The sequence below is a fragment of the Saimiri boliviensis genome, chromosome 11 (genome assembly GCF_048565385.1).
Source record: "Saimiri boliviensis isolate mSaiBol1 chromosome 11, mSaiBol1.pri, whole genome shotgun sequence".
NCBI classification, from domain to species: domain Eukaryota; kingdom Metazoa; phylum Chordata; class Mammalia; order Primates; family Cebidae; genus Saimiri; species Saimiri boliviensis.
Window position 1 is genome coordinate 50,988,917 of NC_133459.1, and position 17,631 is coordinate 51,006,547.

The following is a 17,631-nucleotide window of genomic DNA, read 5'->3' on the forward strand; positions in this document are numbered from 1 at the left end:
TTTTTTTTTTTTTGAGACAGAGTTTTGCTCTTGTTACCCAGGCTGGAGAGCAATGGCACGATCTCAGCTCACCACAACCTCCGCCTCCTGCGTTCAGGCAATTCTCCTGCCTCAGCCTCCTGAGTAGCTAGGATTACAAGCACGGGCCAGCGTGCCCAGCTAATGTTTTGTATTTTTAGTAGAGACGGGGTTTCACCATGTTGACCAGGATGGTCTCGATCTCTTGACCTCGTGATCCACCCACCTCGGCCTCCCAAAGTGCTGGGATTACAGGCATGAGCCACCACGCCTAGCACATCTGTTTGTTAATAACAATCAACTGTTGAGAGAGAATAAATGCATGGGTCAGAGTCTACTTGGGGCCCTCAGCCCAGAAGGCTGTCAGCCCCTGAGACTCTCAGCTCTGAAGGCTGTTTGTTGCCCTCCCCCACCATAGACCCACTTTGCTTTTCTATCTGGGTGTCTGCTTCTCAATTCCTTCAGTGTCGCATGGGTAGGGGTCTCTATGGCCGCACTGGTCTCAGTAGCTCACTGCAGGCTGGAACTCCTGACTCAAATGATCCTCCTGCCTCAGCCTCCCAAGCAGAAAGAATACAGGCACACACCACCATACCTAGCTAATTTTGTTGTTGTTGTAAAGACAGAGTCTCATTATGTCAAACTCCCAGCCTGAAGTGATCCACCCATCTCAGTCTCCCGAAGCACTGGTATTACAGGGATAAACCACCACACTCAACTAATAATTCTTCTTTGTAGTACAGTCCTCTCCATCCTCTGCCTTGCTTGCCCAGAGTAATAATGTCTTTTACTTAATAAATATATTAGGTTCTTCTTTCTAAATTATTATTGTAGGAAATAAGAATAAATAAAAGGTTCCTCTTCAAAGCTTTCCTCCTAGTTTATTATGAATAAACAACAGTTTCTTCAAAGGTTAGTTTACTTTAAAGCTTTTGCTAATAATCTCAAAGTAGCTGTTAGTCATAATAAAGAAATAAGTGCATCCCATGTTCTTGTTGGACAAGCCCAGGCAAGTCTTACATCATAGCTTATTCCCCTTCCTTATTTTGAAATGTTATCGCTTCTCTAAGCATTCCTCAAGTTACTTCCTCTTTTGCTTTGTTCTCCTCTGCCTTTACCTCTTTAGAAAATTTCCAAGTTTTTAGCCAATCAGGTCAAGCATAGAATGTGAGAGCCGGTTCCAGCCAATGGAAACTGGACATAGCATTAGCGCAACCGCGTCAGGTTATGAAAGTTCTAAATGTCCCTGTCTCCCTTGTTCAGGTGTGCTCTCGTGGCAAGACTGCCAGGGAGTTGCATCCTTCCTGCAGGAAGTAAACCAGCCTTGCTGAGTAATCTATTGTCTCAATGTAGATTTTTTCCTGATGTTATAAACCAGTTTCCAACAATCATAATAAAAATTAAAGTCAAAACTATACTAGATATGGTGTCAGTTGGAGTATAGCAAAGTAAAACACTTTTTCAATAAAAAAAAAAAACAAAAACCTAGGCCGGGCGCAATGGCTCACGCCGGTAATTCCAGCACTTTGAGAGGCCAAGGTAGACAGATCACAAGGTCAAGAAATCGAGACCATCCTGGCCAACATAGCGAAACCCTGTCTCTACTTTAAAAAAAAAAAAAAAAATTAGCTGGGCGAAAAAAAAATTAGCTGGGCGTGGTGCGTGCCTGTAGTCCCAGCTACTTGGGAGGCTGAGGTAGAAGCACTGCTTGAACCCAGGAGGCGGACGCTGCAGTTAGCTGAGCTCGCGCCACTGCACTCCAGCCTGGCGCCTGATGACAGAGCGAGACTACTCTGTCTCAAAAAAAAAAAAAAAAACCCACTAGATTTTCACCATTAATATTCTGACTAAATTTTCTGGTGAAAGCTACTGAAACTTACAACTGTAAGGTCCAGCACAGTGGATCACACCTGTAATCCCAGCACTCTGGGAGGCCAAGGCAGGTGGATCATGAGGTCAGGAGTTCGACACCAGCCTAACATACTGAAACTCTGTCTCTACTAAAAATACGAAGGAGGCTAAGGCAGGAGAATTGCTTGAATCTGGAGGCAGAGGTTGCAATGAGCCGAGATCTCGCGCCATTGCACTCCAGCCTGAATGACAAAGCGAGACTCCATCTCAAAACAAAAACAAAAACAGGCCGGGTGCGGTGGCTCAAGCCTGTAATCCCAGCACTTTGGGAGGTGGATCACAAGGTCAAGAGATCGAGACCATCCTGGTCAACAAGGTGAAACTCCGTCCCTACTAAAAAAATACAAAAAGTTAGCTGGGCATGGTGGTGCATGCCTGTAATCCCAGCTACTCAGGAGGCTGAGACAGGAGAATTGCCTGAACCCAGGAGGCGGAGGTTGCGGTGAGCCGGGATCGCGCCATTGCACTCCAGCCTGGGTAACAAGAGCGAAACTCCATCTCAAAACAAAAACAAAAACAAAAAAATCTTACAACTGTAAAAGAATGCTTTTGCTCCTTTTATGTAAATATATTTAATTAATACATTTTGCTTTTATTATTCTTGATAAGGTGTTGTACGTAACTGTCAAAAGAGTTGTCAAAATGCATGACTATTTCTAAATTCTTGTGAGAACTGCTGCAGGTTCCTCACTTTAAAAACTAAAATGAGCTTATTTCAAAAATTGAAGCCAGGTGCAATGGCTCACACCTGTAATCGCAACACTTCGGAAGGCTGAGGTCAGAAGTTCAAGACCAGCTTCGACCAAAATGGAGAAATCCCATCTCTACTAAAAATACAAAGTCAGTTGGGCATAGTGGTGCATGGCTGTAATCCCAGCTACCCGGGAGGCTGAAGCAGGAGAATTGCTTGAACCCAGGTGGCAAAGGTTGTGGTGAGCCAAGGTCCCACCATTGCACTCTAGTGGGCAAGAGCGAAACTCTATCTCAAAAAAAAAAAAAAATTAAAATGAGCTTTACTTCTAAAAGATTAGTTTTACCTTGTTAGTTACAAAAGTATCTTTAATTTTTTTTTTTTTTTTTTTTTTTTTTAATGGAATCTAGCTCTGTTGCCCAGGCTGGAGTGGAGTGGTGCAATCTCGGCTCACTGCAACCTCCGTCTCCCAGGTTCAAGTGATTCTCCTGCCTCAGTCTCCTGAGTAGCTGGGATTACAGGCACCCACCACCACACACAGCTAATTTTTGTATTTTTAGTAGGGACAGGGTTTCGCTGTGTTGGTCAGGCTGGTCTCAAACGCCTGACCTTGTGATCCACCTGCCTTGGCCTCCCAAAGTGATAGGATTACAAGCGTGAGCAACTGCACCCCGCCATATCTTTAAATTTTTAATGTTAATCTACTATGGTGATTCTTTAATAATTTTATTGATGTCATCTGACAAAAGCCATTAACAATAAAGATCTGAAAAACAATGTTGTTACACAATTTTGTTTGTAAAACTTTTCAATTTATTCATCCACGCAAAAAATACTCCATAAATCAAGTTTGTACATATAAACAAAAGCTACAATTTTTTTTTTAATCTATATACCTAATATAGGTAAGTGCTAGTGGAGAATTCTAGGCTCAGAAAATTGCCAGGTTTTCACTTGGAGTAATCTTTTTTTTTCTTTCTTAAGACATGTTCTTGCTCTGTCATTCAGGCTGGGGGGCAATGTGGCACAATTATGGCTCACTGCAGCCTTGACCTCACTGGGCTCAAGCAATCCTCCCACCTCAGCTTCCTGAGTAGCTGGAACTACAGGTATGTGCCACCACACCCAGCTAATTTTTGTATTTTTTTTGTAGAGACGGCATTTCACCATGTCGCCCAGGCTGGTTTTGAACTCCTGAACTCAAGCAATCCTCCTGCCTCAGCTTCCCAAAGTACTGGAACTACAGGCCTGAGCCACTGCATCAGCCACTCTGAGCAATGTTTCATATAATTAAAAATACATTTAAATTGCTAATAGAAGGCTGCAGTGAGCCGAGACCATGTCGTTGCACTCCAGCCTGGGTGACAGAGTAAGACTCCATCTCAAAAAAAAAAAAAAAATGCTAATAGGAATATACGTTATGAAAAGAGTGTATTTTGTCATCATCCTCATCTTTACCTTTTATTTTTTAAGGGTACACAGTAGGTGTATATATTTATGGGTTACAAGAGATGTTCCAATACAGGCATGCCATGTAAAACAAGCACATCATAGAGAATGGGACAGTCATCCCCTCAAGCATTTATCCTCTGAGTTATAAACAATCCAATTACATACTTTAGTGTTAAATGTACAATTAAGTTATAATTAATGACAATCACCCCTACATCTTTTCTTCTAAGAGTGGCCAATGTCTTATTGCCTCAAAAATGTTATCACAAAATTGCTATTTTCAACTTTTTCTTTGAAGCTATCAAGAGTAAGAAATTTTCCCCAAAAAGCTGTAATTCCTAGAAATGAATTTCTTTCTGAGGAGAGTGTTTTGAATTTAAGGCTCAGCCAGGCACAGTGGCTCACACCTGTAATCCCAGCTCTATGACAGGCTGAGGTAGGCTGATCTTGAGCTTGCAAGTTCAATACCAGCCTAGGCAATATGGTAATACCCCATCTCTACAAAAAATACATAAATTAGCTGGGTGTGGTGGTGTGCGCCTGTAGTCTCAGCTACTTGGGAGGCTGAGGTAGGAGGATGGCTTGAGCCCAGGGGAGCAGAAGTTGCAGTGAGCTGAGATGGCACCACTGCACTCCAGGCTGGACGAAAGAGCCAAATCTTGTCTCAATAAAAAGAAAAGAAGGCTCACTGTTTCCCCTGCACACTCTATTTGTTTGAACCAAATAAAAATTATAGAAATCAACCCCAAATCATGGAAAAAAATAACATCAGAACTACCTTCTAGTTCTTGGTTACATATTTAGAATGCAGTAAATGGGTATTAAATGAAATTCTAACCTTAAATAACCAGTTATATCTTATCAATTATTAAGAAAATACAAATAATTTTTTTTTTCAGAGCCAGGGTCTCCCTGTGTCACCCATGCTGGTGCGCAATGATGCCATTCTGACTCACTATAGCTTCTAATTCCTGGGCTCAAGTGATCCCCCCAGCTGATATGACTGGACTGGGGGTGGGAGGCACACTTAATGAACCACTGCTGTACGGAGTGATCCTGAAAGCTGAAGTGAAGGGAACCATTCTCTTCTGTACAGCCTTACACACAGTCAGTAATCTGATTCCTGTCAGTCTCCCCATGACATTCTAAAGTCCATGAGATAAGAAATCATTTCTGATTTTGCTTATCATTACATCTTCTGGGCCTAACACAGTGCCTGATACAAAGTATTAGGTGCCAATCAATGTGTTAGATGGATTTTTTTAAACTAATCGGAATTATTTTAATTGTTCACACTTTAAAAATATATGGAATCTAAAAGATGCTTAATTGCATCATACTTTATGTTGTCTACAATGACAGGGTCTACAGACCTGTCTACAAAGACAGGTCTCTCTTTCAGAAAGTCTTCCATAATCTACTCCTCCACTCTCCTACCCAGGGCGAGCTTAGATAAGTAGGTCTCTTGTTAATGAACTCTTCTTTTCTCACAGCACTTAGCACTTAAACTTATTTATGTTTTTACTTCCTATTTGAATAGTAGAAACTGTCTTTTCTAATTTGCTTTTTTTTTTTTGAGACAGAGTTTTGCTCTTGTTACCCAGGCTGCAGTGCAATGGCGCAATCTCGGCTCACTGCAACCTCCGCCTCCTGCAATTCTCCTGCCTCAGCCTCCTAAGTAGCTGAGATTACAAGCATGCACCACCATGCCCAGCTAATTTTTTGTATTTTTAGTAGAGACGGGGTTTCACCATGTTGACCAGGATGGTCTCGATCTCTTGACCTCGTGATCCACCCACCTCGGCCTCCCAAAGGGCTGGGATTACAGGCTGGAGCCACCGCGCCCAGCTCTAATCTGTTTTTAATAAAACAAAAATACATTTGCATGGTTGAAAAACAATACTCTCCTACCAACTCCCAAATTTCTCTCCTCAGAAGCAACGACCTACTTTCAATTATTTTGATTTATCTCCATATTTCTAAGTAACATGTTTAAGATGATACTTTTTGTTTTGTTTTAGCTTTTTTTTTTTTTTTTGAGACATTATCTCACTCTGTCACTCAGGCTGGAGTACAGTGGCATGCAATTACGGCTCACTGCAGCCTTGACCTTCTGGGCTCAAGTGATCTTCCTGCCTCACCCTCCAGAATGGCTTGGACTACAGGCATACACAACCACACCTGGCAATTTAAAAAATTTTTCTGTAGAGACAGGGTCTCACCATGTTGCCCAGGCTGTCTCGAACTCTTGGGCTCAAGCAATACTCCTGATGTGGCCTACCCAAGTGCTGGCATTACAGGCATAAGCTACCGTGCCCGGCCTTAGCTATTATCTGCTAACTTCCTGTATGAAAAATAATGGCTTTAGCCATCTCAAACATTCCCCCTAAAAACATAGATAACTGTGCAACATAAGCACCTCCCCACCCAACCACCATCCTCCTAGGATGATTTTAATAAGATGTACCAAGATTATTCATGGTTAAGCCAACTATACTATATATAGCACAGAGTTTCCTAGATGTTCATAAAAATTCACTTTCTCCTTTTTCCTGAGCACATGACTAGTTCCCAAAATCCTCTGGTGTGGCCTTATGATAAAGTTCTCACCTCCTTAATGCTCTCTTTTTCTTCTCATTGAATAAAATTCTCAACCACCCAGCTTCAGTCATTCAACCAACCATTATGTTCTAATTCAGACCAGTGAGTCTCAAACTTTTGTGTACAGGAATCAACAACTAAATGCAATTCTGATTCAGTAGACTGGGAGTGGGTTCTGATATTCTGCATTTCAAACAAGCCCAGGTGATGTCCACTTGGCTAGTTCTTGGCCATACTTTTGGTGGGACAACAGGATCAATGTAACTTGGGCCCCTGAATAACTACATGGAACAAACTACTAATCTAGATACCCTGACCACTTACCCAGCAACCCATATGAGAAAGTAATAAAACTTTTTGTTTTTTAAGCCATTCTATTACTGGATCTGGCTTTTGACTTAAGAAATATACACACTTAATCACATTTCCCTTTTGGTATACTTTCTCAGTTTTACCTGAAATTAATCACTTCCTCATTTTTCTTAAGCTTTTTCTACATATGTATCAATAATTCATTGACAGAACTATAAATATTCTCTCAGTAAAATCAAAAACATCAAGTAATTTGGTTTTGTTGTTGCTGTTCTCTCCTTGGATATCCCTTCTTGGAAGCTTTCTGGTCATTACTATACTTTCACCACAGCTGTTGTTATACTCAGACTTCCTTTCACTATCATCCTACCAATTCCCTTCCACTCACTCACGTTGACTCTTCTTTTTACCTCTTCCATGATTTATTCCCTTGTTTTTGGTGGAACACATCCTCCAGCAGCTTTCTAAGAAAGGAAACATGAGGCGAGGCACAGTGGCTCACAGATGTAATCCGAGCACTTTGGGAAGCCAAGGCAGGTAGATCACTTGAAGCCAGGAGTTCGAGACCAGCCTGGCATGGCGAAACCTCGTCTCTATTAAAATACAAAAAAAAAAAAAAAAAAATTAGCCAGGTATGGTGGCACACACCCGTAATCCCAGCTACTGGAGAGACTGAAGCACAAAAATCACATAAACCCGGGGGGATTGCCGTGAGCTGAGATTGTGCCAACTGCACTCCAGCCTGTGCAACAGTGTGAGACTCTGTCTCAAAAAAAAAAAAAAAAAAAAAAAAAAGGAAGAAAATATGAAATACATTGAAGAAAACAATTATGCACCACTTCCGATATTTCATTCTATGTAGAGAGATACCCATTATCATAACATTCCTGACCTCTTTCCACTCCCCTCATTCATTCCTTACCTAAGGAGATGAGGTAACATTTCATCAGTGAGTTTGGGAAAATAATCCACGTAAAATTTAGCCTCATCCCCTCTCCTTCCTCTTTGGATCCTGCTGTCCACAGGGAAGAAAATCTACCATTCTGTTCCATCATACCCTAACATTTACAGACATAAGCCTCGCATAGGGTCTGCAGTTGTTCAGCTCTGCCAGGTCCTGATAGGTAAGTCTATCTAATTCTGGCATTGAGTATTTGTAAACCAGATGAATATAAGCTGTCTTCTCTAAACTGAACATTATCAAAAATAAAATTATAAAACTAAATAAAAATAAAATTATATTCTGGTTTCCATATGCTTCCTTTGTTTCACCCAATTTATTTAAAATTCAGGAAAGCAAAGGGGGTGCTATTTATTGGACCCCTGTAAACTCCAACAGGAGGTAGATTTTATAAAACTGCATATCTGCAATGTCTTTATTGTATATTCATACTTCATTTAGTTAGGTATAAAATTCTAAGGCCGGGCATGGTGGCTCACGCCTGTAATCCCAAGCACTTTGGAGGCCAAGGCGGGCGGATCACCTGAGGTTGGGAGTTCAAGACCAGCCTGATCAATATGGTGAAACCCTGTCTTTAAAAAAAAAAAAAACAAATAAACAAATAAAATAAAATTCTAGGTTAGGACCAGGCACAGTGGCTCATGCCAGCAAACCCAGCACTTTGGGAGGCTGAGGCGGAAGGATCATTTGAGCTCAGGAGTTCACAACATGGCAAAACCCCACCTCTAAAAAAAAAAAAAAAAACACACACACACACAACACAAAAATCAGCCAAATGTGGCAGCGCATGCCTGAGGTCCCAGCTACTTGGGAGGACTGAGGTAAAACAATCACTTGAGCCCAGGAGGTCAAGGCTGCAGTAAGCTGTGATGGCTCCACTGAACTCTAGCCCGGATGACACAGCGAGACTCTATCTCAAAAAAATCAAATAAAACTTTAAGTTAGAAATCGTTCATTCAAAATGTTATAGGTTCCTTTTCAATAATTTCTAGTTTCTAGGACTACCACTAAGAAAATTACGCCATTCTTATTCTCTATCTTTTTTATTGACCTGTTTTTTTCTCTATGGAAACTTCTAGGATAATCTCTTTGCGTTGGTATTCTAAAATTTCTAAGTGATAGGTCTGCTGTAGACATCTCCTTGTTCATCTTGTTGACTAGTCAGCTGGCTCTTTTCATCAGTAATTCACATCATTCACTTCTGTAATTTTTTCTTCTATCTACTATAAATTCCTCTTTTTCATCTTTTCTGTTCTCTTTGTACTGATCCTATTAATTACACTTAAGCCCCCTAAACTGATCCTCTAATTTTCTTATCTTTTCTCTCCATTTTTCCATCTTTCTTTTTGTTCTCCTTCCTAGGTGATTTCCTCAACTCTATCTTCCAACTCTTCTATCATATTTTTTACTTCTAAGAACCCTCATTCTCTATTCCTTTTTACAGCACTCTGATCTAGTTTCATAGTTACAATCTCATATTTCTAAAGACTACTAACATTCAGAATGCTAAAATTTTTTTCAAACTCCTTTCTGCTTTCTGTATTTACTGTTCTTGGCATTTTGTTCCCTGAGCAATATTGTTCATTTTCTTCTCTACCAAGCATACCAACATATACATAATAGGAGTCACAGAAAGAAGAAAGAGAAGGGTGTAGAAAAAATATCTGAAGAAATAATGGTCAGAAACTTCCCCAATCTGATGGAAGACATGAATACATACATCCAGAAAGTTAAATAAACTTTAAGAAGAATAAACTCGAAGAAATCCACATTGAGTCACAAAGTCAAATTGTCAAAACCAAAGAGAACTTTGAAAGGAGCAAGAGAGTTTAACTCATTAAACACAGAAGTTAACAGCTGACTGCCCACAAGAAACCATGGAAATGAGAAGGCAATGCAGTGACATATTTGAAGTCCTGAAAGAAAAAAGCTGTGAACTAAGAATTTTCTAGCCAGTAAAACCACCCTTCAAGAATGAGGGAGAGATTTTATTTCCAGGTAATATAAAAATTATATTTCCAAGTAACATAAAAACTGAGAAAGTTCATTCTGCCCTAAAAGAAGTGCTAAAAGAAATTATTCACGCTGAAATGAAAAGACACTAGACAATAACTCAAATCCATAAGAAGAAATAAAGAACACTAGTAAAAATAACTACATAGGTAAATGTAAAAGCCAGTATTATTGTAATTTTGGTAACTCTTGGTTTTTTCCCCTTTACATGATTTAAAAGACAAATGCATAAAAATTCATTACAAAGCTATGTTAAAGGGCACATACTAGATAAGGAGGTAATCTGACAATAAAAATATAAAGGGGGAGAGAAAGATGAGTAGGAGCGGAGTATATGTACTATTTAAACTAAGTTGACATTACTCAAACTAGGCTGTTACAAATTTAAGATATTAATTATATTGTTTTCCCCAAGGCATCCACTAAGTAAGTAACACGCACATGAAATCAAAACAGTATTCTAATTCTATAAAAAATCAACTAAATACGTAAAAAGGCAGCATTAGAGGAACAAAAAGCATAAAAAACATATGGAAAAGAGGAAGCTAAATGGCAGAAGTAAATCCTTCCTTACCAGCAATTGCTTTAAATGTAAATGAATTAAACTTTCCACTTAAAAACAGAGATTGGCCAGGTACAGTGGCTAACGTCTGTAATCCCAGCACTTTAGGAGGCTGAGGCAGGTGAATATGTCAGGAGTTCATGACCAGCCTTGACAACATGGTGAAACCTTGTCTCTACTAAAAAGACAAAAAAATCAGCTGGGCGTGGTGGTAGGTACCTGTAATCCCAGCTACTTGAGAGGCTGAGGCAGGACAATCGGCTAAACCTGGGAGGCAGAGATGGCAGTGAGCTGAGATCGTGCCATTGCACTCACCTGGGCAACAAGAATGAAACTCCATCTCAAAAAAAAAAATTAAATTAAAATAAACAAAATAAAAAGAGAGACTGGCAAACTGGAAAATATATGATCTATCACCTATCTACAAGTTTCACTTTAGATACAAAGGAGCAAAGAGGTTTTAAGAAAAGAATGAAAAAAGATATTCCATGCAAACAGTAACTAAGAGAGAGCTAGGGGCTAAATTATTATCAGATAAAATATACTTTAAGTAAAAAAAGGATACAAAACACAAAGAGGGGCCGGGCGCGGTGGCTCAAGCCTGTAATCCCAGCACTTTGGGAGGCCGAGGCGGGTGGATCACGAGGTCAAGAGATCGAGACCATCCTGGTCAACATGGTGAAACCCCGTCTCTACTAAAAATACAAAAAATTAGCTGGGCGTGGTGGCGCGTGCCTGTAATCCCAGCTACTCAGGAGGCTGAGGCAGGAGAATTGCCTGAACCCAGGAGGCGGAGGTTGCGGTGAGCCGAGATCGCGCCATTGCACTCCAGCCTGGGTAACAAGAGCGAAACTCCATCTCAAAAAAAAAAAAAATTAAAAAAAAAAAAAAAAACACACAAAGAGGGACATTATATATTGATAAAAGGTTCAATCCAACAAGGACATATAACAGTTATATACACCTAACAACGGTGACCTAAAATATAGGAAACAAAAGTTAGCAAAATTGAAAAGAGAAATTGTTCCATAATCATACTCAGAGACTTCAATACCACACTTTTCAATAACAGAGCAACCAGAGAGAGGATCAAAACGGAAATAGAGGACTTGGGTAACACTAGAAAATAATTTGATGGCCATGCATGGTAGCTCACGCCTGTACTCCCAGCACTTTGGGAGGCCAAGGCAGGTCGATCACCTGAGATCAGGAACTCGAGACCAGCCTGGCCGACATGGCAAAATCCCATCTCTACTAAAAATATGAAAATTAGCCAGGCATAGTGGCACACACCTGTAATCCCAGCTACTTGAGAGGTTAAGGCAGGAGAATCACTTGAACTCAGGAAGCAGAGGTTGCAGTAAGCTGAGACTGGGCCACTGTACTCCAGCCTGGGCAACAAGAGTGAAACACTCTCAAAAATAAATACACAAACTAACTAACTAGACGAGTCAGGCACAGTTTGCTCGCCTTGGCCTCCCAAAGTGCTGGGGGTATTTTTAGTAGAAACCTCATCTCTACTAAAAATACAAAAATTAGCTGGGGGCCAGGCGTGGTGGCTCAAGCCTGTAATCCCAGCACTTTGGGAGGCCGAGGCGGGTGAGTCACGAGGTCAAGAGATCGAGACCATCCTGGTTAACATGGTGAAACCCCGTCTCTACTAAAAATACAAAAAATTAGCTGGGCATAATGGTGCGTGCCTGTAATCCCAGCTACTCAGGAGTCTGAGGCAGGAGAATTGCCTGAACCCGGGAGGCAGAGGTTGCAGTGAGCCGAGATTGCGCCATTGCACTCCAGCCTGGGTAACGAGTGAAACTCCGTCTCAAAAAAAAAAAAAAAAAAAAAAATTAGCTGAGTGTGGTGGAACATGCCTGTAGTCCCAGCTACTTGGGAGGCTGAGGCACAAGAGTCACTTGAACCTGGGAGGTAGAGGTTGCAGTAAGCCAAGATCGCACCACTGCACTCAAACCTGTGCAAAAGTGAGACTCCATCTCAAAAAATAAAATAAAATAATTAGACTTAACAGATTATATATAAAGACTCTATCCAACATCAACAGAATATATGTTCTATCCACAATGGGCACATAACATGAAAGACAAATAAATGCTCTGTTTGGGCAACTGAGGGGAAAGAAAAAAACAGCTGGGTACAGTGGTTGATGCCTATAATCACAGCACTTTTGGAGGCCAAGGTGGAAGGACAACTTGAGTTCAGGAGTTTGAGACCAGCCTAGGCAACACAGGAGATTCCATCTCTACAAAAAAATTAAAAATTGGCCAGGCACCTTAGTCCCAGCTACTCAGGAGGCTAAAGTGGGAGGATCACTTGCACTTGCGAGGTGAAAGCTACAGTGAGCTGCAATCATGCCACTGCACTCCAGCCTATGCAACAGAACAAGACAAAAAGAAAAAAAAAAAGAAAGAAAAAAGGAAGGGAGGGAGGAAGGGAGGGAGGGAGGGAAAATAAAAGAAAGGAAAGAGCAAAGAATCCTATCTTATCTTTCCTTTTTCTTTTTTTTTTTTTTTTTTTTTTTTTTTTTTTTTTTTTTGAGACAGAGTTTCGCTCTTGTTACCCAGGCTGGAGTGCAATGGCGCGATCTTGGCTCATCGCAACCTCCGCCTCCTGGGCTCAGGCAATTCTCCTGCCTCAGCCTCCAGAGTAGCTGGGATTACAGGCACGCGCCACCATGCCCAGCTAGTTTTTTGTATTTTTAGTAGAGACGGGGTTTCACTATGTTGACCCGGATGGTCTCGATCTCTTGACCTCGTGATCCACCCGCCTCGGCCTCCCAAAGTGCTGGGATTACAGGCTTGAGCCACCGCGCCCGGCCATCTTTCCTTTTTCATGTTACTTTCCTGAATTAACCAACCACTTACTTTAAAAATGATAATGGAGAAGGAAATGGAAAGATAGTGCAATTCATGCCTCCTTTCCTTTCATTCCTGCCTTTTCACCAAGTTAAAGAGAGTGGGTGAGGTGACTTACACCTGTAATCCCAACAGGGGGCGGGGCGGGGGTGTGGACAATCCTCCCACCTCAACCTCCCAAAGTAGTCCTGGGATTATTACAGGTGTGAGCCACCACACCCAGCCTTCCACTAGTTTATACAATTTGTAGATAACTAAATTTGTACTGGGTTGGGAAGTTACAGAATCACTATTTCAATATAGTAAGGAACACCGCAGTAATCATACTGGTGAAGGGAAAGGATAAAGCCAAAAAGAGGCTTTACAGTGAAATTAGGGATAGATTAGGAAAATTAGAAACATAAAAAATACATATAGGCCGGGCGCGGTGGCTCAAGCCTGTAATCCCAGCACTGTGGGAGGCCGAGGCGGGTGGATCACGAGGTCAAGAGTTCGAGACCATCCTGGTCAACATGGTGAAACCCCGTCTCTACTAAAAATACAAAAATTAGCTGGGCATGGTGGCACGTGCCTGTAATCCCAGCTACTCAGGAGGCTGAGGCAGGAGAATTGCCTGAACCCAGGAGGCGGAGGTTGCGGTGAGCCGAGATCGCGCCATTGCACTCCAGCCTGGGTAACAAGCGAAACTCCGTCTCAAAAAAAAAAAAAAAAAAAAATACATATATAGATAATTCTGAAGATTTTGGTTAGAAGAATCATTTTGGGCCGGGCGCGGTGGCTCAAGCCTGTAATCCCAGCACTTTGGGAGGCCGAGGTGGGTGGATCACGAGGTCAAGAGATCGAGACCATCCTGGTCAACATGGTGAAACCCCGTCTCTACTAAAAATACAAAAATTAGCTGGGCATGGTGGCGCACGCCTGTAGTCCCAGCTACTAGGGAGGCTGAGGCAGGAGAATTGCTTGAACCCAGGAGGCGGAGGTTGCAGTGAGCCGAGATAGTGCCATTGCACTCCAGCCTGGGTAACAAGAGCGAAAACCCATCTCAAAAAAAAAAAAAAAAAAAAGAAGAATCATTTTGAATCATATGAATAGGAACTATCAAGGAAAGTAGAGACAAGTATCACTAGAAGATAAAAATTAAGGAAATAAATTATTAGATACAATCAATGTTATGCTTACAACTGCCCAATACAAATGTCAGGAATTACACCAAAGTATCAGTAAATATAAAGGAATGACCTAGAGATTCCTAGATTGAAATGACAACGTAAGAAATATAGGACACCAGTCTTACAAGAGAACAAAGAATAAACAGTAGGTAGTAAACTACAGATTCAATTTCCTGGCTTTGAGAAAATAGGTATGGGGGAAGAAGCAATGTTCGAGACATTACCCACCCACATTAATATCTAATATACTGAATATACTTAATATAAACTGGCCCAGTGTGGTGGCTAATGCCTGTAATCCCAGCACTTTGGGAGGCTGAGGCGGCAGATCACAAAGTCAAGAGATCGAGACTACCTTGGCCAACATAGTGAAACCCCGTCTCTACTAAAATATAAAAATTAGCTGGGCGTGGTGGTGCGTGCCTGTAGTCCCAGCTACTCAGGAGGCTGAGGCAGGAGAATTGCTTGAACCCTGTAGGTGGAGGCTGCAGTGAGCCAAGATCATGCCCCTATACTCTAGCCTGGAACCTGGCAACAGAGCAAGACTCTGTCTCAAAAAAAAAAAAAAAAGAAGTAAAATTTGTACATCAGGCCAGGTGCAGTGTCTCACACCTGTAATCCTAGCACTTTGGGAGGCCAAGGCGGGCAGATTACTTGAGGTCAGAAATTTGAGACTAGCCTGGCCAACATGGTGAAACCCAGTCTCTACTAAAAATACAAAAACTAATCCCAGCACTTTGGGAGGCTGAGGCAGGTGGATCACAAGGTCAGGAGTTCAAGACTAGCCTGACCAACATGGTGAAACCCTGTCTCTACTAGAAATACAAAAATTAGCTGGGCATGCCTGTAACCCCAGCTACTCAGAAGGCTGAGGCAGAAGAATCACTTGAACCTGGGAAGAGGAGGTTGCAGTGAGCCAAGATTATGCCATTGCACTCCAGCCTGGTGGACAGAGTTAGACTCTGTCTCAAAAGACAAAAAACTTCTACATCATATCACTTCTTTATTTCTTTTTTGTTGTTGTTTTCTTTTTTAGTTCTTCCAAATTTAGGTTGTCACCAATATTTATTTATTTATTTATTTATTTTTGATACGGCGTTTTGCTCTTGTTGCCCAGGCTGGAGTACAATGGCACGATCTCAGCTCAACGCAACCTCTGCCTCTTAGATTCAGCTATTCTCCTGCCTCAGCCTCCCAAGTAGCTGGGATTACAGGCATGCACCACCACGCCTGGCTAATTTTTTTGTATTTTTAGTAGAGACAGGGTTTCTCCAAGTTGGTCAGGCTGGTCTCAAACTCCTGACCTCAGGTGATCTGCCCACCTCAGCCTCCGAAAGTGCTGGGGTTACAGGCGTGAGCCACCACACCTGGCCCATATCACATTTTTTAAAAATCTGAAAATGGATCAAAGACCTAAATGAAGAAGCTAAAACTGCAAAACTGTTAGAAGAAAACATAGGAATAGATCTTCATAATCTTGGATCAACAATGATTTTTTAGGTATGACACTTAAAGCAGAGAAAGTAAAGAGATAAATGGGACTTCATCAAATTTAAAACTTTTGCATTTTAATGAGCATACTCAAGAAAATGAAAAAACAGTATGGCAACTCCTCAAAAAATTAAACATAGAATGATCCAACAATTCCAGTTCTGAGTATATACCCAAATAACTGAAAGCAGAAACAGGTATTTGAACATCAACATTCAAAGAAGCATTATTCACAGTAGCCAAAATGTGAAGGCAACCAACATATGCACCAACAAATGAATGGATAAACAAAATATGGGACATATATATAATAAACTACTACTCAGCCTTAAAAAGGTAGAAAATTCTGACACATTCTATGACATGGATAAACTCTGAAGACATTAAACTATATGAAATAAGCCAGTCACAAAATAACAAATATTGTATGATTCCACTTACATGCAGTACCTAGAGTAGTCAAAATCATACAGAAATAAAGTAGAATGGTGGTTGTTAGAGGGTAGGAAGCAAGGGAAATGAGAATCTATTGTTTAATGGGCAGAGTTTCAGCTTGGGAAAACGAAAATGTTCTGGAAATGGATGGTGGTGATAGTTGCACAATAGGGTAAATATATTTAATGTCACTGAATGTATGCTTAAAATGAAAAAAATATTAATGAACATTCATGCAAAAATCCACAACAGAATACTAGCAAACATTCAGCAGCCCAGTCAAAGGATTATATACCAAAACTAGATGGGATTTATTCCTGGAATGCAAGGGTGGTTCAACATATGAAAACAGACCAATGTAACAAACCATATTAACCAAACAAAAAGAAAAACCACATGATCATCTCAATTGATGCAGAAAAAGGATCTGACAAAATTCAATACCCTTTCATGATAAAAAACATTCAACAATCTAGGACTAGAAAAAAACTACTTCAATATAAGAAAAGCTATCTAAGAAAAACCCACAGTAGATGTCAAACTCAATGGTAAAAAATGAAAACCTTTTCCTCTAATAACAGACAAGGGAAGGATGTTAACTTTTACCATTTCTACTCAACCCAGTACTGGAAATTCTAGCCAGAGAAATTAGGCAAAAGAAATAAAAGGCATCTAAATTGGAAAGGAAGAAGTAAAATTATCTGTTTGCAAATAATATTTTATATGTAGAAAACCCTAAAGATTACACACACACACACACACACACACACACACACACTCTCTCTCTCTCTCTCTCTCTCTCTCTCTCTCTCTGTCTCTCCAACTAACAAATGAATTCAGCAAAGTAGCAGGATACAAAGTCAATACACAAAAAACCAGCTGCACTTCTAAACACAATAAATAATCTAAAGGGAAATTTTTTAAGTTCCATTTACAATACCATCAAAAACAATAAAGTACTAAGGAATTACATAACCAAAGAAGTGAAAGACATGTACAATGAAAACTACAAAACAATGGTGAAAGAAATTTAGAAATATATCAACAGAAACATTCTGTGGTCATAGACCAAAAGACTAATTTTTTTTTTTTTTTTGAGGCGGAGTCTCGCTCTATCTCCCAGGCTGGAGTGCAATGGCGCAAAC

General features: G+C 40.7%; 1 protein-coding gene across 12 annotated transcripts in view; it reads right to left on the minus strand.

Annotated features, from left to right (window-relative positions):
• TUT4 (terminal uridylyl transferase 4) overlaps positions 1 to 17,631 on the minus strand; it is a 163,200-nt gene that overhangs the window by 132,691 nt on the left and 12,878 nt on the right. For 7 of the 12 annotated variants that reach the window (XM_074380829.1, XM_074380828.1, XM_074380821.1 and 4 more), the window contains exon 3: positions 7,396 to 7,578. The exons of the other annotated variants lie outside the window; for them this stretch is intronic. The gene's annotated coding sequence lies outside the window, so the exon portion shown is untranslated. The remainder of the gene's footprint in view (positions 1 to 7,395; positions 7,579 to 17,631) is intronic. 12 annotated transcript variants of the gene reach the window in all.